Source organism: Protopterus annectens, chromosome 17.part0 (genome assembly GCF_019279795.1).
Source record: "Protopterus annectens isolate FY-2018-M chromosome 17.part0, PAN1.0, whole genome shotgun sequence".
Taxonomy (NCBI): Eukaryota; Metazoa; Chordata; order Ceratodontiformes; family Protopteridae; genus Protopterus; species Protopterus annectens.
The window spans coordinates 737,359,598-737,382,955 of NC_056751.1; the positions used below are offsets into that span (position 1 = coordinate 737,359,598).

The following is a 23,358-nucleotide window of genomic DNA, read 5'->3' on the forward strand; positions in this document are numbered from 1 at the left end:
GTTAAGCTAATAATTTGAAATGTATATAAAACCACTATAATTGTGACTGGTTAAAGGCCATATTGAACAAGTCCATCTTGGCAGAAGCACAGACAGGCCAGTGGAGAGGCTTCCTTAACCAATTGTGGAAAATGTTCCAGAGGCCAGGTGCCTGATAAGGAATACTCCAGAAGCATACGCCTATGCTGCAAGAACTTCTGTAAGCCTCAGAGAGAGGAGCACAATGCCCTAATCAGATTGCAGGGAGCTAGGAACCCCTTTGTGTGGAGGAAGCAAATCGGCAGGTCGAATACACGCACACAAGTACTTTAAAGCTTATAATAAGCCAGACAGCGAGTACAGGGTGTAAAGAACCTGAGTAATGTGAAAGTAAATAGGAAGACCTGTAAGTAACTCAGCAGTGATGTTCTGCATCAGGTCCGAGTTAGGAAGCCCTAGATCCAGGGCATTGCAGTAGTGTAGCCGGAAGGAGACAAGGCCGTGCATAATCATCAAAGGATCTTTGGAGAAGTGATTAATAAAAAGGGAGCCAAAACAGACTAATACTTGGTCAGTATATCAAATTCAATCAGTGTTCCTTATGTTGAAACATTATGACAAGCATACCTTAGATGGTCTCCAAGTTTCATTCTGTCATTCAGAATTATGCTGAGATTGCTTACCATGTCCATAAACTGCTACTCACATCACTACTGCAAGGAGTTGTAGATTTAAGGGTCACATTCCCTATGGCAGTGTGAACTATCATGGCAGCTGTCTCAGAAGTGTTGAGCTTCAGATCGTTACTGTTCATCCAGATTTGGATATCATCCATGTTGTCACCAAGGGAGTGGGCAGTAGATAATTTGTCATGATGAAGGGAGAGCAACATTTTGAACTTTATGAATTGCAATGACTCTGAATGGTCTTCCTTCGAATGAGTTTGTCAGGCAGAATTGTGTGTTTGTCATATATGTGTATGTTCACACACACTCACAGAGAGAAAGCAGTGGAATCCTGTGGGACAGCAAAGGTTTCAGCAGAGTGGTGCTCAGTGTCCCTCCCCCGCAAGTGTAAAGTGATATGAAAGGAGATAGCGGTATACATTCTAAATGCTATTGTGAGATCAAGTAAGTCCAAAACACCTTTGACATTAAGGTATTCATTGCCCTAGTGGGTCCATCTCAGTGCTGTAAGTAAAGCTAACTCTTTATTAAGAAGGCTTTTGAACTTCATACTCTTTTAGGATGAAACCAGCCTTTGAGTATATAACCTTCTTGCTAACCTTACTGATAAAAGAGGTGGTAACTTTCTAGATTGTCAGGATTCAGAAACCAGTTCTTGAAGATAGGAGGCCCCAAAGCTTCCTTTAATGCAGATTGCAGGACACCATTACTTTAATAAAGAGAGGATAATCTAATAATGATCAGACCCAGCAGATCAAGGCAGGCAAGAAAAGAGAGGATGGCCTAATAATGATCAGGCCTAGTAGACCAAGGCAGGCAAAAAAGAGAGGATGACCTAATAATGATCAGGCCTAGTAGACCAAGGCAGGCAAAAAAGAGAGGATGATCTAATAATTGTAAACAACTTAACTTGTAAATAAAAACCAACCAGGCTCCAAGAGAACTTGAAACTTTAATGGACCAAACACTATAAAACGAGCAACAAGTAAAAACAACAAAGAATACCATCACTAAGCGCTTTCACCCGTATAAACAGTCGGGCATCATCAGAGTAAAAGAACTTGTCTAAAACAGCTATATTTGAAAAGTTTGCATACACACACACCCCTTGTTTAAAACCAATCACAACTTGAAAACAATTAATTTAAATCTTGTCATGATATGATTGAATAAGTACATGAATGTACTAGTATGTAAAGATAACATTAAACATTACTTAAACTTAATAACTGAATGTTATATTTACATACTAGTACATTCATGTACTTATTCAATCATATCATGACATTTTGAACTTATTTAGAATTGATTTTATTTTTATATTTGTTTTTATTTTTGTTTAGTTTAAGGTGTCAACGATTTAAATGAATTAATTGTTTTCCAGTTTTGATTGGTTTTAAACAAGGGGTGTGTGCGTATGCAAACTTTTCAAATATAGTTGTTTTAGACAAGTTCTTTTACTCTCATGATGCCCAACCGTTTATACGGGTGAAAGCGCTTAGTGACAGTATTCTTTGTTGTTTTTACTTGTTGCTCATTTTATAGTGTTTGGTCCATTAAAGTTTCAAGTTCTCTTGGAGTCAGGTTGGTTTTTATTTACAGGATGATCTAATAGTGATCAGGGCTAGTAGACCAAGGCAGGCAAGAGACAGTTTTGTTGGGTGTGGGTCTGATCTGCAGGAGTGGAGTGCATGTCTGAAACCAACGAGATGAGTTTGTAGTCATCCATTAGATGAAAATGAAACCCACAGTAAGACCCAGATATAGACTCCCCAACAAATAATCTGGCTTCCCTAAGTTTTTGTGGAGAAAGAAATTGTTGTTGGTGCAAAGAACAGAGTGGCCAACACAGACACGCACACACATTTATTTAAAAAGCACGCCATCTCCGCATTGTCCAGTGTCCATGGAGCTTGGTATCCATTCATGACTAACAAGGAGTTAGTTGGAGGGGGGGGGCATATATAAGGTGAGGCAGGTAAGTCTCTTATGAGCCTATGTGCTGCAAAAAAACTGTCCAGACCACCTTGACTGGACTCAGAAGAGAACAGTTAGATGGAATAAATTGACTACAGGATTCAGGTTCCTGCATTTCAGAGTTCTGGATTTGGGGGGGGGGTGGATCTGGGTATCCTTTGTACTAAATGCATAAGGGTCCAGTCAAGAGACTTGTTCCATCAGAGTCATGAGCTGAACACACAGTGTTAGAAAAGCATACGTAGAGTGTGTCCTTATTGACTGAATGCAGAGGTAACAGCTTGAGTGCTGCCAAGTGCTTTCATAATGCAGAGCCAGAATTAATGAGCTAGAGCCAGACTCCTACCTAACCTTGAGGCCACCCATAACTAACCATGATGTGGACCCCAACACTGAGTAGATGAAAAACTCCTTGAAGTTTGGAAGGAATTTTCTCACAGTGTTGGGTGGATTGTGGACGAGTAGGAACTACCCTCCTTGCAGGCTCAACATGGATTCTGTGTGCAAATGCCAGGACTGTATGCAGCAAGAATGGATCCTTTCAGACCTGGCATGTATTTCTTACTTGCCAGTTATTACATAGACCTAGTGTGATAACATCTTTAGCTCTGTTCTAGCACACTTAGTTCTTCCAGGATTCTCTGTGATGTAACATCTGTACCAGAATCAGTCTAAGGGTGGGGTTGTTGGGGTTGTATTTTTTCATCATTTGACTACTAAACTGAGTAAGTTTAAGGTTGGCTGTACTAATTTCTGAGAGTATGCCATGGGAGGAGGAACAAACCAGCAATTCCTTGCTGATCGTAACTGATTTTGCTATATTTTATTGCACTTTTTCTTCTCTGTCCTACTTTTGCATAGATGCTGTCTGTACCTAAAAAGCAATCATTTTGTTACCATTCGTCTCATTTGCTATTTGTAACCTGATAGTAATCCTTCTTGTTGAAGTGAATTTTGTTAAACTCTATTCTCTGAGGAGCTCTTCTCCCCGGGTCTCTGCTGAAAGTGAGCCAAAAGCTCAGTCAGGCTAACCCAGTTAACAAATGTAAAATAAATAAATGTATTACCCACCCAGTACTTTCAGGACATTCCTGCGGGAATATTCTGATTTTCTTTTTGTTTTGTTTTTTTGTTGCCTTACTGCTCACATCTTGCAGAAGTTATTATTTTCACTACCCGTATTTTAGAGCGTACTCGGGACTTGGTCTTCCAAGTAAGTGATGTTGCTAGAGACTTGGAGGGGGAGTCTGTCAGCTAGTCCTTTCACTTGTTTTTTTTTGATTACCTAATGCCAGGTGCAATCCTCAGACATAGGTTATGTGCATTGCAGAAGGTTTGCTTTGATCACCCTAGACACACTGAATCCTGTTTTACTTGGCCTACTTCAGGGATGGTAATGTCCCTGAGGAGTGAGTTGAAGCCGTAAACAGACCTTGGCTACCTCACTTAACACTTTGACACTAAGCTATGCATGAACAGCTCACCCGGTTACTTAACTGCAGTGGTTTGACAGTGAGCTAGGGTCTGCCAGGCTGTAGTGAAATTGGAAATATTCCTGTCTGCTTGAAGACAACCTTGCTTTGGGTATCCAACTCAGAATGGAAAGAGATGATGAAGAAACAGGGGAAGTTCAAGTAACAGGGAGAGACTGGGATTTTGATGCAAATCTCTAAGGAGAACAACAGTAGCCATACAGAATATTATATTCATAAAGTAGCAGAAGATATTCTAAGAACTACGCCAGTGCGGTAATGGAGAAAGGAGATTCTGCCGATAGGGTTGACTGCAGTTAAGGATACAGACAATAGGGGTGGGAGTATATTGGAAAAAACTGGCAAAGGAACCAAGGTATTGGGAGCAAATAAGTAGAAAGGGAAAGGTAACAGAATGGGAAGATGCTAAGAACGTATTTGAACTGCAGGTTAGAGATTGCCATCCATATCAAGGATTGATATCGGTGTACAGACAAAGGAGAAAGAAATAGGGGATCCTAAATAAAAGACCAGCACTAGCTGAGTTCTTAGTAGAATCTAGAACAGGAGTGGCCATTAAGAAAGGAATAATTAGAGCATATAAAATATTGCATGATAATTGTACAAATCAGCCATAAGAGGTAGGAAGAATTGGGAAAAGACTGGATAAGCAGTTCACAAAGAAACAACGGGGCATATATGTATGTCTCCCAAATATGTAACACCATCTAGAAGATTTAGGATCTTTGCTTGGAAGTGTTTACATAGATATTTTTATACCCCAAGCAGGCTCCAAAGAATCTTTCCTCAGGTAGACAGCAAATGTTGGAGATGTGATGGGGGAAGAAAGGGGTAATTGGGAACATATTTTCTGGCAGTGTAATGAGCTGACTGACTTTAAAGATTCCCTGCAGACTGCTCTGTTGGAGATGCTGGGTGAACATATTGGAGTGACTAGGGAAATGATTTTTTTGAGCTATAATACAGAATCGGAATTGCCTAGACATAGTAAGGCCTTGCTGAGTCTAATTATGATGGCTGCGAAAAAAAGCAATAACTAGAAAGTGGAAGTCAAAGTGTACACCAACTTTACTAGAACTAGTGACTATAGTGACAGAGGCAAAACAAATGGAACTGGGATCTTTAGAAAAGAGTAAGCACAAATTACACAGGAGAAAATAGGAAATGTGTGTATGCAGAGGAAGAAAGATGTTTAATAGAAGGCAGGAATTGAATGAGCTGTGTAATGGTTCACTGACAATGACTGGATATAGCAAAAGTAATGTATAATGTTTGTAGCTACAGTTGTGTTGGCATGGTTTTTACAGTATAATGTTTGCAACTGAGATTGTGCCGCTGTGATTTATTTTCATTTATATAGATGTGTCACAGATGATAATTTAATAAAGATGTTTCTTGTAATAAAAAAGCCTGTTCTTGGGTATCCAGTTTTTGGTTGACCAGACTAGGGGTCTTCCAGAAGATTTTTTTGCGTACTTGTTGTGAGAGATCTCAACAGCACTAAACTGTGTGGCAGCAGCCTTCTAGTTGATGGTGGGGGATATACATTTTAGCCTATCATGCCACCTGAAAAACCTTGTTTAGTGAAGAAAACATTGTTGCTGCTCACTGTTTTACCACAAAGCTCTTGCTCCAGCATTCTGTTTGTGTGTGTGTGTGTGTGTGTGTGTGTGTGTGTGTGTGTGTGTGTGTGTGTGTGTTTGTTTTACAGTGGTCATGGGAGTTTTGCTGCATCTCCTGATTGGTGTGAGCTTTCTTTTCCTGATTATGATGATGACTTTGTCTCCATGATACCCACTATGCTTGACACCACTTGTGGACTGTATCTTTTTCCCAGCACACTTGTTCTGTCTTATCTGGAGATCTTAGTCCAGGTCTTTACTGGATCATCCTTACCTTTCTAGTGTCTTTGAAGGAGATGGGTGTTAACTCTTGTATTTATGAAGATTTGATAATCTAGACAATTACAGAATGATCTCAGACCTTCCCTTTGTGTGCAAGTTTCTTGAGAATAGTGGATTCAGCTGCATTCTTAGTGTAGAGATATCATCAATCCTTTCCAGTCCAAGTTCCTTGAGAATAGTGGATTCAGCTGCATTCTTAGTGTAGAGATATTATCATCAATCCTTTCCAGTCCAAGTTCCTTGAGAATAGTGGATTCAGCTGCATTCTTAGTGTAGAGATATCATCATCGATCCTTTCCAGTCCAAGTTCCTTGAGAATAGTGGATTCAGCTGCATTCGTAGTGTAGAGATATCATCATCGATCCTTTCCAGTCCATGTTCCTCAAGAATAGTGGATTCAGGTGCATTCTTAGTGTAGAGATATCATCATCGATCCTTTAGTGTAGAGATATCATCATCGATCCTTTCCAGTCCAAGTTCCTTGAGAATAGTGGATTCAGCTGCATTCGTAGTGTAGAGATATCATCATCAATCCTTTCCAGTCCAAGTTCCTTGAGAATAGTGGATTCAGCTGCATTCTTAGTGTAGAGATATCATCATCGATCCTTTCCAGTCCATGTTCCTCGAGAATAGTGGATTCAGCTGCATTCTTAGTGTAGAGATATCATCATTGATCCTTTCCAGTCCAAGTTCCTTGAGAATAGTGGATTCAGGTGCATTCTTAGTGTAGAGATATCATCAATCCTTTCCAGTCCAAGTTCCTTGAGAATAGTGGATTCAGCTGCATTCTTAGTGTAGAGATACCATCATCAATCTTTTCCAGTCCATGTTCCTTGAGAATATAGTGGATTCAGGTGCATTCTTAGTGTAGAGATATCATCATCGATCCTTTCCAGTCCATGTTCCTTGAGAGTAGTGGATTCAGCTGCATTCGTAGTGTAGAGATATCATCATCGATCCTTTCCAGTCCAAGTTCCTTGTCAGACAGAATACCAAGAGAACACACAGAGTCTTTATTGATCTCTCTTCATTGAGAGCTACAAACTCATTCCATATTGGTTCTCCTGGATCTGTCCTCAGGATTTGATACAGTGGGCTATTGAATCTTACTAGAATAGTTGGACCACTGATGTGTAATCTTTGGTGGTGCTCTAGATTGCTTTGCCTTCTGTACCTGTCTTGGACACTTATAAAGGGTGGTCTCAGGGATTATCTTGGATTATTTCCTGTGCTTCCTACCCTCTTTATTGCTGCATCCTACAGGGTTCCTTCCTGGCACTTTATTGTTCACTGATCTTATACTTCCTGTCCTAGGCATTATAGATTTGAGAGGTTTGCATTATCCATACAGTACTGATAATCAATTGATGTACCTTTTTGTGTCTGCTCTGAAACAGCTGTCAGGGGACATGGAATGCAGCCACTCTTGGATGGTCAAAAATTGACCTAAACTCAACACCACAGAGTCTGTTGCTGTGGTCTTTCATGCTGCCCCTGGGATTAATCAGTACCAGTAATGTCCTTTAGCATCACCCTTTGTAGAGACGACTTTCAGTTCACGTCAAAGGTATTTGATTTGTGGGTAGTTACTTGAAAATGACCTTGAAGGACCAGATTTTGACCCTCAATTTTTTTCCTTTCAGCTAACAAATATTGCTGCCATCAAGCGCCTTATTCTACCTGATAATCTCCCTTTGGATGCCTCTGCTTGTGTTTCCTTTTGATTGGACTGCTATATCTCCCTGTGCCTGAGACTTCTAGATTTACAACTGGACTGCCTGCAGAATCTGTATTGCGCAGCTATATATGGGAGGGTCTAACTAACATATTGCTTGTTCAGCATGAAGTGCAGTGGTTTATTAAAGAGCAGATGGTCTTTAAAATGTTGGGTCTGGTTTACCTTATAAGCTTGTGGTCAAGAAGACCATTAAAAAGTTCAGCCACGTCACCCAGTAATGGTGAGAGACTGACAGTGGCCCCTGTTATGCAAACTTTCTCCACATATCTGTGGTGAACGTTTGTGATCACACATCCAGTCATTCAGACTGGTTTTAAAGGTTGCTAGGGAAGTACTCTGCTTGATATGTGAGGGCAGCCAATTCCAGTATAATACGTTAGGTTTGACATCTGTTATGCCTTCTGATGGTGTTGATGTAGTTTGTGCCCACCAAGTCTGTAGGGCCTCTGAGCTAGTATCAGCCATTCTAATTTTTGTGTTCCACATGCAGGGGCTGTTAAAGCTCCAGGTCTGAGTTCTAGGTATTCCCTCTTTCTGTTTACTCCTGACATGGAAGGTTGGACTGCTCAACCTGTTGATTCTTTGCTATATAGTCATTTTATTCCTCGACAAATTTCCTACAGTCAAGAGATGGATGAGAGTGGGGCAGACATTGGTACAACAGAAATCTGACCCTGGAAAAAGAATGTCAAGTGGTGGTTGTTTCCAGGCATTTCCCCAGAAAACTGAGTAATTATTCTGTCTGTAGCCACACAAACCAAAGTAGTAAGAATGGCCTTCTGAGAGAATCCTTGTGATGATTCAGCTGAAAATTGTGGAAACTGGTGTCTGCCAGGACTTCTCATGCACTTAGCAGAAACCTGAAAGTAATGCAGGATGAGTTTCTGAGCAAGTGGAAGTGCAGTTGAAATAGAAAGTGCCAGTAGTACTGTAGGATTGACAAGGATATCCTACACCAGATCTGGTACCATTGGGTCTTCACAAGAACGTGCCAGTGGTACTGTAGGATTGAGAAGGATATCCTACACCAGATCTGGTACCATTGGGTCTTCACAAGAACGTGCCAGTGGTACTGTAGGATTGACAAGGATATCCTACACCAGATCTGGTACCATTGGGTCTTGACAAGACCGATGGAGTCATTGTGGCCTCTCAGGCTTTACATTATTTTTTTACTGGCAGCTTCATCTTCTCTCCTTTGCATTGCCTACAGTTATTCTTAGTTTTTTTTTCTTTTGTGCCTACGTCTGGGGAATTTCCTGGATAGGCAGACATTTGTGTTAACACCACCATCTCCTGAGGGCCTCACCTCATACCCCTCATTTCATGCACAGCTTAAAGATGTGCAAACACCTAATCCCTCATTCGACCTTTCACCAGTCAGGTGCCTGTGTCTTCCTCTTATTGTTTCACTGCACTGACATGTGGCATCTCTTCTACATTCTGTCAGTTGTACATAGTTATAATCTGTGCGCCCTTACCTTACTTTGGCTGTATGTGTTTGTGCCCTATTTCTTCAGTATTTCACTCTGTTCATCTTCTTCTCTCCTTAATGTAACCATCCATTCCTGTTGCTCTTATTCTGAGTCCTTTGTTATAGTTACTGTTATTGATTCATTGCTACAGTGGCACAACATTTTGTTTGTATTCATAATACTTCTTGTGTACCTTGCTTGTCTGCTCTCATTTATATTTGTTCAGGCTGAGATTGAAATAGGTCCTTTACGATCAGTGCTCTACCTTGGTACCAAACTGAATGAATAAATAAATAAATAGAAAGACCCATAAATCCTAAACTCATTTGCTGACTGTGTGACCCAGATGGTCCAGATTTGAATAGTGGCTTGGGAGCTGGAGAGGTCAGCTGGGGAGTGTGAAAGTGAGAGACTGACACAGGATTGCCCTTCTTTGGTGGGAGGGTGGACCACAGCTGTGTAAGTTGTACAGCACTGGGTGCCTAGCAAAGGCTTGGTATTGCTTGCAAGCTGGCAGTAGGACTGGTGAGCATGTAACCAGCAAACTGCATTTGTGCAGTAGTTAGGATGTTCACCTGTGACGTAAGTCCTGACAGTGGTGAACTTCCCAAATGCCCCTGCTGTACCAGGAAAGAGTTTAAGCCAATTAGAATATCCCCACCTTTGCCATGAATGAATAATAGGCTCATTGCTGGTGCAGTGAGATGCAGGGAGCAAGCACCCTTCATGGTTGCCTGATGATGCCTCTTCACCCCATTTAGTTACTTCAGATAACACCTTCTAATTATTGGCTTGTGCTCTGTTCAGAAGATTTGCTAAGATACAGTCTGCAGAGAACAACAATGTTCAGCTTTATTAACCTTTGTAATAGAGAGCGTTAAGGTACAGTCTGCAGAGAACAACAATGTTCAGGTTTATTAACCGTTATAATAGAGAGCGTTAAGGTACAGTCTGCAGAGAACAACAGTGTTCAGGTTTATTAACCGTTATAATAGAGAGCATTAAGGTACAGTCTGCAGAGAACAACAATGTTCAGCTTTATTAACCGTTATAATAGAGAGTGTTAAGGTACAGTCTGCAGAGAACAACAATGTTCAGCTTTATTAACCGTTATAATAGAGAGCGTTAAGGTACAGTCTGCAGAGAACAACAATGTTCAGCTTTATTAACCGTTATAATAGAGAGCGTTAAGGTACATTCTGCAGACAACAACAATGTTCAGCTTTATTAACCGTTATAATAGAGAGCGTTAAGGTACAGTCTCCAGATAACAACAATGTTCAGCTTTATTAACCGTTATGATAGAGAGCGTTAAGGTACAGTCTCCAGAGAACAACAGTGTTCAGCTTTATTAACCATTATAATAGAGAGCGTTAAGGTACAGTCTGCAGAGAACAACAATGTTCAGCTTTATTAACTATTATAATAGAGAGCGTTAAGGTACAGTCTCCAGAGAACAACAATGTTCAGCTTTATTAACCGTTATAATAGAGAGCGTTAAGGTACAGTCTGCAGAGAACAACAATGTTCAGCTTTATTAACCGTTATAATAGAGAGCATTAAGGTACAGTCTGCAGAGAACAACAATGTTCAGCTTTATTAACTGTTGTAATAGAGAGCGTTAAGGTACAGTCTGCAGAGAACAGCAATGTTCAGCTTTATTAACCATTATAATAGAGGGCGTTAAGATACAGTCTGCAGAGAACAACTGTTCAGGTTTATTAACCGTTATAATAGAGAGCATTAAGTTACAGTCTCCAGAGAACAACAATGTTCAGCTTTACTAATCGTTATAATACAGAGCGTTAAGGTACAGTCTGCAGAGAACAACAGTGTTCAGGTTTATTAACCGTTATAATAGAGAGCGTCAGTATATTGCACTACACAGAAGTAAGTGGCTCCCATTTTCTCCTCTGGTAACAGTGCATGTTCATCACTCCCATTGCTGCAGTTGCCATTAGGATGTATGATCTGTGCCTTGCCCAAGTCACAGCAACAGGCCAGCTTCCAAAAGCTCTGACTCCCTCCCACACTTCCACTCTGAATGTTGATTGGACAGCTCTGTGGAAGACAAGTCAGCAGAGTGAAAAATCTTCAGTAGTTTCTTGCCACTTCATGAAGAAGCAACTCAGACTCTGCACAAGAGCAGCAACCAACACTTCAGCTCTTTTCTGGCTGATGAGTTTCCTTTGGGGAATGCTTCCACACAGAAAATGTAATCATTTATTATGTATATTTATATTATTTAATAACTGTTTTAGTTTTATTTGCTTTAGCGGTTGTAGCTCTTTAAGACACCCAGTATTTCTGTACTGTAGAAAGTTTCCTATCAGGGAACGCTGTTTTCAGCTTCAACTAATTTGGGGTCTTATTTTGTGAAAGAATGCACTGTTTATATAAACTTTTCCATGGTTTACTATCAAACTTTCAAGGTTACTTACCTCGACTATTCACATCCCCTACCCGGAACAACAAAACAGCATCACACCGATTTCTTAGAATGTCGATTTTTAAGGAGGAAAGTATCAACATTCGACCGCTCACCATCCAGAAAAAAACATCTGCTATGGGACAGAAAATTTCCTACTGTTTTGTTGCTGCACCCCCCCCCCCCCACACACACACACACACACACACACACACCCTGCTACTTACATATTCTAACTCCAGGATCACACTACAGTGAGGAAAAGGATAATTTTCCCGATCCCCACTGTAGTGCCATGCAGTTCAAAACACCAACACTCAAAACTGCGAATTCAGTCTCTATCGATCTATCGATGTTTCAAAGTCGACAGGAGTTGTGTTCCCAGTTTTTCCTCTCTGCAGCTCCGTGTTGTCCTTCTCACTGTCAAGGTAAGCTACCTCGACATTTTGATTGTAAACCGTTTTCCATATTTAAATGAAAGATCCATTGTTGTTTCTTCCATCCGATACAACCTGTGATTTGTCAGATCTGATCAGTTCCAGTGACGGCACTTTGTAATCTTGTCTGTGAAGCTCAAACTCCTCTCCCATAATGCCTTGCACTGTGTCATCTCCTCAGATCTCATTTGCTGCACTTAGTCAGACATAATCACTGATGCTGCAGTCAGATAAGTATTTTATGATATATTTTTGAAGTGTTATGCTGAAATTACTGATGTTATGTTGTCCCATGTCGCCTTCATTCTTGCTGGTTGGGTGCGGAGCTGAAACTCTGCTCTGACTCGGCCTATACTAAAGCTTGAGAGCTTTACTGGCTTGAGGCCGAGTCCTATCCCATGTTGCTTAGTGGATATTCCCCATATCTCATTTGCCGCTTGAAGCTTTGGGATTGTCTTCACTGGCTCAGGCTTGAAAAATGTAATATTTTATATATTTTATAATGGTTACTTTCTAATTGTTATCTGTTTTACTTACTAGTTCTATCGTAATATCCTTGTGCTGTTTGTGGCTCTCTAAACCTTGTATTTGTACCTTTGCGGCTGTCTTTTTCTTTGGGCCTTGTTGACTCCTCAAGAATCCGTTTAAATTAGAGAATTCTTGTTCCCTTCCTTCCTTCTTTCCCCTTTTTAGGAGTCACTGTTTAAGTTTGAGGCGTCTCCTCCGTGGAGGAGATAGTTGTTTAACTTAGAGACTTCTCCTCCTCCCTTTCCTTCTCTTCTCTTATTAAAAAAATATTTATTTTAATTTAGATACATGTTTTTGCTATCTTTCTCTTTCTATAAAAGATATAACCTGTTCTAACATTTAAGTGTTTTTTTTCCTTATAGCTAGCATGTCTAAGGAACCAGCTAAGAAAATAAGTCAGGATTCAAAAAGTGCGATCCCTGCCCTCAAAAAATGTCCATTACTGACGGACACACTAGTATGTACTGTCTGGGAGTACTCCGTCTTCAAGATTCCTGCTCTGTTTGTCATAGTTTTAGTGCCAGTGTCTTGCAGGAGAGGAGGAATAAGCTTGTATTGAGGGGCTTATTAAAAGTGGGTGAAGGAAATCAGACTAAAAAATCCGAAACTACCAAAGAAACTGCTTCATCGGCTCCGGTGTCTGAGCCGACAAGCAGCACCAAATTTGATAATTCTTCGGCTCCGAAAGTTGTCAGGCCCGAGAAACATGGTTCTCCCTCTGTTCCATCTGTCTCATCGTAACTGTTGCTGAGCCGAAAAAGGAACCGGTCACCATCCTTGGAGCTTGTTTGCTCAGTGCCGGTATCTCCTTTACTACAGTTGGTGGCAGGTAGCCACAAGTCTTCCAGTCATTCCTCTAGATCCTCCAGGCTATCAGATGATGACGTGGAGTGGGTAGTGAAGAGGTTGCTTCAGAACTGGGCCCTAGCAGAAATTCTGTCGAGCCCAGCCATCGGATCTTGGAGCCGACAACAGTATCCCCAACTACACCAATTCTTCCTCCAACTCAAACAAGTTCGGAGTCAGAGAGTATGGAAGTCATTGTGCTGGAACCGCCGGAGCCAATAATCACTACTGATATGTCTGCTCCGGTTTCCTCGATGCTTTTGTCCATCGAGGGACCTGGGGGCCGACACTTCCTGGTCGGCTCCTGGGGGGGGGGGGGTGTCGAGTCGGACCTTTGTCGGGACTGGCTCTTCCTCTCGGCGCCTCAGCCCAGGACCACGGTGCCTTCGAGGTGATGCAGTGTGTGCTCCCAACTGAGCCTGCTCCACCTTCGGCTCCAGTCTCTCTTCCCCCTAAGGGACCGGTGTCCACCTCTTCATTACCTCTCCATCACCCACAGAGTAGAGTTCCAGTGCCCCAGGATCTTCCTCTTCCGATACCTCCCCGGAGCATCCCCCGAAGAGATCCCTTGGAAGAGACAGTGTAAGAGGAAGCACATAGACTCTCCTGAGTCTGTCACTTCTGGTACAGACTTAGAGGATTCAGAAGGGTCCCCACGGTCACCCTCTGAGGAGGTCTCCTTTTCAGACATCCTGAAGATCCTTAAGCAGAGGAGGGGCTGGAAGTCCCTTTCCCCTTCTGAAGATGAGTCTGTGTACCTGGAGGCATTTGACTGTCGCCCCTCCACCTCTTGAGTATCTCCACCTTTCGACCCACTCCTGGGTTTGGTGAGTCAAAAGGTGTGGGACTGTCTGGACTCAATGGATCCCATTCCACAGAGGCCTAATAAGTTCATTACGGCCCCGGAAGATAGGCAGTATTTAACAAAAGGGGTTCCTGTAGATGCAATGGTGGTGGCAGCGGCCACAAAAAAGGAGTTAGCTGAAACTTCTGTATCTGTTCATCCACCGGACAAGGATTCTCATACCATGGACAGATACAGGAAGCATATGTTCTCCTCAGCGGCCTTTACCTTACGGTCACTGAATTACTTGACGCATTTCATGTGACTTCAGAGGGATCTCCTAAAAGAGCTAGGAGATACTCTGCAAGGTGCTACAGCCCAGGACTTATCTGATGAGGTTAATTCCCAGCTTGCAACCTTAACCTCTATATGCAATTCCTCCATGTACCTCATATCTTATGCAGCAGATGGAGTGAGCAGGGCAGCAGGCACAGGAATAGCTCTTCATAGACATTCCTGGATGCGCTTTTGAGAGTTTGCCAAACCCGTCCGTTTTTCCTTTATTGACACTCCCTTTGATGGCTCATCCTTGTTCTGGCCAAAAGTGAAAGAAACTCTCACCAGGAGCCAACAAGATGGTAAGACTCTGCACCTACCAGACCTTATCCTAAAGGTCAAAAGAGTGGAAAAATGTGGTTCTGTAAGTCTAAAAGGAGCCTTATCTGATGCTCGTGGTGATCCTTCCCCCAGGGGCATAGGGGGAAATAATGGAAGACGCCGTCCACGTGACAGAGTGGGTCTGCATAACCAGGGTGACAGAGATACGTTCTCTGGTAGGCCCTTCCAGCGCTTCTGAAAGGAGACCCACCTGTCCACCTCTGGAGGCAGTTGGGGGAGAATATCGCTGTACCCAGAAGCCTGGCTAAATTTGACTCAAGACAAACGAGTACAGTCCATCCAGAGGATACAACATCCCCTTCCAGTGTTCACCTCATCTGCCAAAGTTTATTCCAGACATTCCACCTGGTCAGAGGGATCAAGCAACACTAGAAATCCAAACATTGCTAGAAAAAAAGAGTTATAGCAGACAGGCTAAGCAGAGCAATTCTCATGCCTCACGAGTGGTCCCTCAATCAGGAAGTTGCGAATCAAATTTTTCGCAAATGGGGCCAGCCTTGCTGCAACCTTTTTGCCACTCCCTTCAATACCAAATGCAGCAACTACTTTGCCCTAATCTCCCCTCCGGGAGAGTCACCGAAGGATGCACTGGTTCACGATTGGCCCCTGGGTCTTCTTTATGGCTTTCCCCCATTTCCTTAATTCCAAAGGTTATCCAGAAAGCATAGTTGTTGAGTCGCAGGTTAATTCTCATTGCGCCATACTGGCCTCGTCAGATTTGGTTCCCTTTACTTTGGCCCTACCTTCAGGAGGACCCATGGGTCCTGGACCCAGTGCCAGATCTTCTTGCACATCAGTCAGGAATCCTCCATCCTGCCCTCCACACCCTCAAGCTGACAGCTTGGCTGCTCCACTTCCAGTCTTAGCCAGACTTCCAGAATTGTCCCCTGCAGTTCGTCACATTCTAGTCTCCTGCACAAGCAGACGACTAGGAAACTCTATGCAAGCAATTGGAAGAGGTTCTCTTGTTGGGCTAACAAAAGACATATAGATCCCTTTTCAGCATCTATACCTGCAATTCTGGAATTTCTAACCGAAACCTTTAATCAAGGGGCAGCGGCAGCTACTATTCGAGTTCAGTTAGCTGCTATTTCTAATTATCATGTGGGAGAATCAGGATCTAGTCTAATGTCCCATAGACTATGCAAAGCCTTCCTCAAGGGTACTTTTCTTTTAAGACCTCCCTTCAGAGAACCTCCTCCTCCTCCTTGGGACCTCAATCTAGTATTATCATTTTTGATCCTGCCCCCTTTCGAACCAGCATCATCTTATTCATTTAAATTTTTATCTTGGAAAACACTCTTTCTGACAGCAGTTACTTCAGCCAGGAGAGTATCGAAGTTGCAAGCCTTGTCTGTCCGTCCACCTTATTTGATCTTCCACAAAAATAGTGTTTCTCTCAGAACAAATCCTTCCTTTTTCCCGAAAGTTTGTTCTCAAGCGAACTTAAACCAAAGTATAGAATTACCAGTGTTTTTTCCATGGCAACATGACAGAGTATAAACTCCAACTGGATGTGCATAGACAGTTGCATTTTTATTTGCATAGGACCAAAGAATTTAGAAAGTCAGGCCAGTTGTTTGTCTCTTATTCAGAAAGTAAAAAAGGTTTGGCAATCTCAAAAGTGACCTTGTCCAAATGGCTTACTGTGAGACCATCACATATGTCTGTGATTCCCACAATAAAAAAACACCAGGGAAAATCAAAGGGCATTCAACTGGAGCGGTATCTACCTCCATTGCCTTTCAATCCAGACTTCCATTGGTTCAATTTGTGCTGCTGCTACATGGGTTAACCCTCATACTTTTATTACTCATTAGAAAAGTAGATGTGGCCTTCCGGAACAGGGCATCCTTTGGTTCCACTGTCCTGAAGAGTTTATTCCCTTGAGCCACCCAAGAAGAAGGTGCAGGGGACTCTGTCCCAGCCAGCAGGAATGAAGGCGAGATAGTACAACATAACATAAAGAAGTTATGTACTCACCATAACGTTCCATGTTTGTTGCCCAGTATCTTGCCTTCAGTCTTGCTCCCAGCCATCCCCCTCCTAGAGGATCTAGAGGACAATTCTCAGAAATTGGCAGATAAGGTCTGATTCCCTTCTTGCCCTTTCTTGGTAATTTGTATGACAATATGTTTCAGATATTATCCTTTTGGATCTTGAATATATCATAGGAACCTTTATTCCTCAAACGAGATCTGGGGAACAGCTGCTAAGCATCATGGGAATGGAATCAGCCTCGAGCCAGTCAAAGCTCTCGAGCTTTAGTATAGGCCGGGTCGGAGCCGAGTTTCGGCTCCGAACACAACCAGCAACACTGAAGGCGAGATATTGGACAACAAACATGGAACTTTATGGTGAGTACATAACTTCTTTTTTTCTCAATTGATCTAATTTTGCTCCTTTCTCTTTGTTAATAGGTCATGTGGCGTTTTAGCGGTTTTATAGCTAGGTTTGTGTGTTTGGGTCTCTGGCCCCTCTCATCAGTTTTACCTAGTACTTTTATACTGTTTGTTCCGTTATTAAAAGGGTCATGCTTTTGTTGTCATTTGATCATTGTACTGGTTTGTCTATAGAAGGTTTATAGCTGTTTTTTATTATGGCTGAAAAGTTTTTGGAAGTGTACTTAATTTGGCCATAACCTTCACCCAAAAGATTTGCACAGCCACTGCATGTACTGTATGGTGGCAGCTCATCTCAAACAGGATTGTGGGTCTTGGTCCTCTTTTGAGGTAGGGCCTCAGTGGATAGATGGGCAAAGCTGGTGTTCAAAAGGCTTATTTCATCCTCCCCTGTTTCAGCTTCTCCTTCTTGTGAGGCTGTTGCCCCTTTGCCAGCAAAGAAAAACAAAGGAAAAGATCTGGCATCAGCACCACCCTGGTCCAGAAGCCCGTAACTTGCAGTCATCGTGGAGCTGTCTCTGTCTTAACTGCAATCTCCAATGTATAGGCAGTGGGACTCTGACAGACCCTTGCACCACTGGTCCACTAAGCCATCTTCAGCAGAGTCTTCTAGGTATGCAAGGTTCTCTTAGAGTGTACGAGTGATAGCTTTGGATAAGATGATGCAGTCCTTTCTACAGGCATAGATTGACTGGGGAATCCTTCTCTACCCTTCTGCTTTGAAGTTGGAGAGAATTGCCCATCCTGCTCCTTTTCTAATTACTCCTTCACTGGTCTGTGCTTTGGCTGTGGTGGTCTTTGATCAGACATCTTCCTGCATGACTTCTGTGTCTGCACCAACCGTTAGGATGGCTTGTGCTCTGGTTTGGTCCTTGATGCATTTGATTCTAGCAGGTTTGGAGCCGGTTGCATCCACGAGCCAAGAAGTCAGGGCTGTGATTGACTCTGAAACTTTCAGAGTTATCCCTTTCCCTCTGAGCCTCTGCATCAAACGGTTTGGCTCCAATTTTGACTTCAGTTCCAGCCGGGTCAGAAGCTGGGGCAGGGAGCTTCACATAGGTCCTCAGATCCGAGGAGGTCCTTCCCCTAGTTGTCCAGGTTTAGTGTTTGAGGTTTATGGAAAGAATCCTGTCTCATTAGGAGGTAGGGGAGCCATGCTGCATGTCAGGTCCAGCCTGACTCTCCAATCTTTCTGATACCTCTGTGTCCCATTTACTTGCTTGGGGATAGCTGCATCTAAAGACCTCAAACAGCCCCAGTCCAGAGATGTCCTGAGGTTTACTTATCTCTTCCAGATTCTCCTTCTCTGGAGGAGCACAGAAAGCATCAGTGCATGAGGAGGCACCTTGAATCCCTTCAGGAGTCATTAACTGAGGATACTGACTTTGATGTGGGAAAAGGTTCCAGAAAATCTCCCTGTAACAGTGCCTCCTTTGGGTACCTTTTGGAAGTGATGAGACAGAGAGGAGGTTGGACCAGTGAAGGCCATATCCCTGAGGAGCCAGTTTTCTTTGAGGTTTTCGGTTCAGGTATGTCTGCACCCTGGGATGTACAGGTACTCCGTCTAGATGCACTCATTATATGGTGTCTAAGAGAGCACAGAGAGAACCAGGCATATTGGAGCCTATTCATGGAAAGATAAGTTCTTAGTCTCACGTAAAGATGAGGCACATTGGAGCAAGGGGCGTGTGGTCACTGCCATTGTTGGTAGCCACGGCCATAAAGAAGCAACCCTCCAAGGAGAGTGCATCCATCCATCCTCTAAATAGAGTCCAGGGTGTCGGACAGATTTGGGAACTGCACTTAAGCTTCAGCCACCTTTGCCCTTTGTACGCTGAACCACATGCCACACACTACCAGGCTACAGAGAAACTTGCTTAATGAAGTTGCCATGTCTGTAGTGATCCAGATGTTAGTCTAGACACCGAAGTCCATGGAGGCTTAGTTGGCTACCTTGTTATAAATTTCCAATGTATCCCTTTACTTGCTAGCCTATGCAGCTACTGGTATGGCCAGGGAGGCAGGCAGTAGTATTGCAGTTCACTGTTGTGCATGGATGCACCTCTTTAATTTTGCGCAGAGCTTTAAGGTGCCCTTTGTGAAAACTTCATTCAATGGCTCCACTCCTTTTGGACCTAAAGTTAAAGATACACTGACCTGAAGTGAAGAGGAGGGCAATACATTGTCTGCAATGGGAGTTCACCTTTCCATCCTTCAACATACCTTTTCCCCCAATCAGAGGGGGTAGATAGACAGCTCATTTTACAAAATCCCAACATCTTACCCAGGACACTGTTGGTAACAATGCTGGGTCAGAGGGGGATCTTTAACAGATGTCACCCAAGAGGCAGGAATGGCCAGCAAAATCAGCATTTCGGGAGTACCTTTCTCTGAGAAACCCTTTTACCCATTTTGAATTTATGCCCAGCTGCTGCACTATGGAGACCATCTTTGAGGTGGAGTGGGGGCTCTTGGCTCTCCACCCTGAAGCCTGTGATGCCATCACCACAGAATCATAGGAGTTGAGAGCCATTTCAGAGGCTACATACTCCTACTTTTATTCATCCCAAATGTTCAGCAAAAATCCCTTCCAAACATTCCACCCCACTTGTGAATGCAAGCAGCAGGAAAAATACAAAAACTGCTGGCAAATAGAGAACCAGGGCTTCCCACTAGACCAGAGGGTATCTCAGACACTATTACTGGCCTCAAACAAATGCCCTACACTGACCGCCTCAAAAAACTCCAGCTTTACTCCATAGCATATCGCCTACTCCGAGGTGATCTCTGCCTAACATATAAAGCTATGTCAAACCCAGAGCTGTTGGACATACTACACCTAAAGAAATCCCAATCCCTCTGAGCTACACGCTCAAGGGACCTAAACCTTGTCACCACAATAAATAGGACATGCTGGAGGGATAGATTCCTGTCCCAGAGACTTCCCATACTCTGGAACAGGCTACCCGTCTATGTCAAGCAAAGTTCTCCATTAGCACTCTTGAAGAAAAATCTTGATGAGTGGATGGGAAATAGGAAATACACCCCGGGGATCACTTCTGTGTCTCTGCTCGACAGTGGCACAGGAAAATAACTTTCTTGGGTGGTGTAAGGCAGGGAAACTTGTTGGCTAGGCTTGCGTAGGCCCTTGGGCCTATAGCCTAGTACCTACCTATGAACCTGTGAACCTAAGGTCTGTTCAAGAGTCTTTTTGGTGATCAAGAAAAACAAGCACCCCAGGCCCATTTCAAGCCTAAGTAGTAATGGTGCAGCCCATCCTGCCTCTTTTGAGGAAGGATGACTGGGTGTGCACAGTGGACCGCAAGGGTGTTTGCTATCATATAAAGATAGCAAAGTGCTGTAGGAGGTTTCTGAGCTTCTGTCTGGGAGCCAGTCACTATTAGTTTTGAGCACTGCCCTTTGGTCTGACCATGGTCCTATGGCAATAGGGGTTCTGGGTCTTCCTTGACCTGTATGATTGTTTCTTTACAGCATCTTCAGGGGCATCAGTAGCTTGTCCAGGAGACTCTGTGGTCCATCTGTGCCTATCTCTAGGAATCGCAGTGAACTTCAACAAGTCCAACTTGGAACTGGTCCAGGCCTTGGACATGACCAGACAGATTGTCTAAGCTTTCTCCCTCAAGTCTGTCTTCACTACATCTTCAGACTCCTCAGGTTCTTCTGGTTCAGAAGCCACCCACTTCTTTTATTCTTTGTATCCTGGGATTGTTGTTGACTGCCATCTCATTAGTGTCTGGCCAGAGAGTTCTTCATTGGGCTGTTTCAGCACAGTGGTCACTGGTAACTCATCCAATGCATTTTCCCTTAAGATTGATGAGATGTGTTGCAGCCACATCACATAGTGGACAACATCCGACAGTGTGACATCTGGTCACCCCTTTATCTTTCTCCTCCCTCAGCCACAGTGACCACAGATGCTTCCTCCTTGTGTGTGGATGGGACACTTTGAAGGAAAGGGCTGTCCAGGGTAGCTGTTAGAGGCCAATTTGCACATCAATGATTTGGAGATGAGAGCAGTCCTGGCATTGCAGGCTTTTCAAGACTGCCTTCCCACTAGTGTGGTATTGATCCAGACAGACAATATGGCTGTAGTCTGATATATCAGCAAACAAGGTGCATGGAGAGGCCATGAGAGTGTGGCGATGCAACATGTCTTCCTCTCACTTTCTGATTGCAGTGCCCATCTTGGGGAAGTCCAACATCCTAGTGGACAAGTTGAACAGGAGTATTCTAATGCCTCCTGAGTGTTCTATCAGGCAGACAATAGAAATTTTTCAGCTGCTGCGACCTGTTTCCAACTCCTTATGACACAGAGTGCAGCAGGATGTCCTGACTGAAATCACTGTTACAGTTTCCCTGACAAATGAGTTGCTACAGCTGATGCCCAGCTGGGGTACTAAAGCATTACCTTCTCTAGGTTGTACATCCAGCATATGACTTCAGCTGGTATGCGTTGGGATATACAGACTGACATACAAATGTGGATCCTCAAACTGCCTCACCTCCAGCCCGAACACGTCATGCATCCATCACATTGTTTGCTGTTCTGTTGTTGGAACCTTTGCTTCATTCGTTTTATCCAGATAAGTGCCCTGTTGGAAACTTTCCTTTTTTTTACTTCACATTTTCTTGTTTGAAAGTTGTAGATGTGATTTAGGAGGGGCAAGTGTGGTAGGCGCATATTACTTATAAGGACTTGCATACCAGTTGTCTTTTTTTTCATAAGCCCAGAACACAAATCTTGCAATGTTTGTCAGTCAGTCATTCCAGAAACCTTTAGGTCTAGGCTGTCTGCTCTTAACACCTTCCTCGAAACCCAGTGTCTTAAACACTTGGCTCAGACCAAGATGGCTGTGCATCCTTGGATATCTGTCTTCTGTCCAAGAAAAAACTTAAGAGGCCTCAAATGGATCAGCAGTCCAAAGTTTCTGAGTCCAACAAACCTGCTGAGGATACTGAACCCACAGTACATCAGATTTCTGCTCAGCTGTCTGCTACTTAGACCCTGTCAGAGGTCTGTATGGCTCCTGAAGCCATGCAGACTGCCAGTATGTCTGAAGAGCTGTGCCTAATTATTTCAGAAGGACCGCACAGTGTTCCATAAGTTTTAGTTAGGGAAGAGATCACAGGCAGTTGAATAGAGGTCAGGCAAGTTTCCAAACCTCCTCACCTCATCCAGGTGAACATTGCACTGGGAAAGAAAAAAAAGACGACTAAGCATATGACCTCTCTCTCAGCAGCTAGGGAGAAAGAGTGGATGGACTTTTCACAAGGGTTGTATAAAGTTATTATGTCCTTAAAACCTTCCTCTTGTGGGTCCTCCGTACCACTGTAAAACACACCGATTTCCTCCGCTTCTAATGAGGAGTAGGATATTGACTCTGACCATTCTCCGAACTGTTCCTGTCAGATGCATTATTCCCCAGGACAAGTCTCTTCTGACAAAGGTGACTCCCTCTCACCTGATTCACCTGTTGAGGAAGCTTTGTTTTTAGTGAGACACTACAAAACATGATGGAACACTTTGGCAGTCTACTCAAATCTTTGATGTCCCCTTCTCTGGTCTGTCTTGTCCTTCACACTTTCCAAGATCTTTTCAGTCCAATTGTTGTGTGTCTGACTCTCGACCTCAAGCTCTCATAAGACCAGACAATTTCTGCTAGGTCCCTGGTGACATAAAATATCTCTGTAAAAACCCAGTGGCAGACCCTTCAGCAGATTCTCTCTCAACAGATCAGTCTTCTAACCTGCTGCCTAGTGCCAGTACCCTACAGAGAAAGATAGTATGGCTATGAATAGCTCGAGAAAGAAGGTTTACACCTCTACTGCCCTTGTTTCTAGGACAGTTAATTACCAGACTCAAATAACTAAGTATTTGATCTCTATTCTGGAATCCTTGAACAAAGCTGTCTTGGATCTTTCCTTTGCAGATTTGAAGCAGCAGATGCATATCTTGTTTTTGCAGGCCAGTCAGACTACCAA

At 43.2% G+C, this 23,358-nt stretch overlaps 1 protein-coding gene across 7 annotated transcripts in view; it reads left to right on the top strand.

Moving 5' to 3' along the window:
• The window catches only part of ARHGEF11 (Rho guanine nucleotide exchange factor 11), a 4,318,379-nt gene that overhangs the window by 1,218,191 nt on the left and 3,076,830 nt on the right, over positions 1–23,358 (top strand). The window lies entirely within an intron of this gene.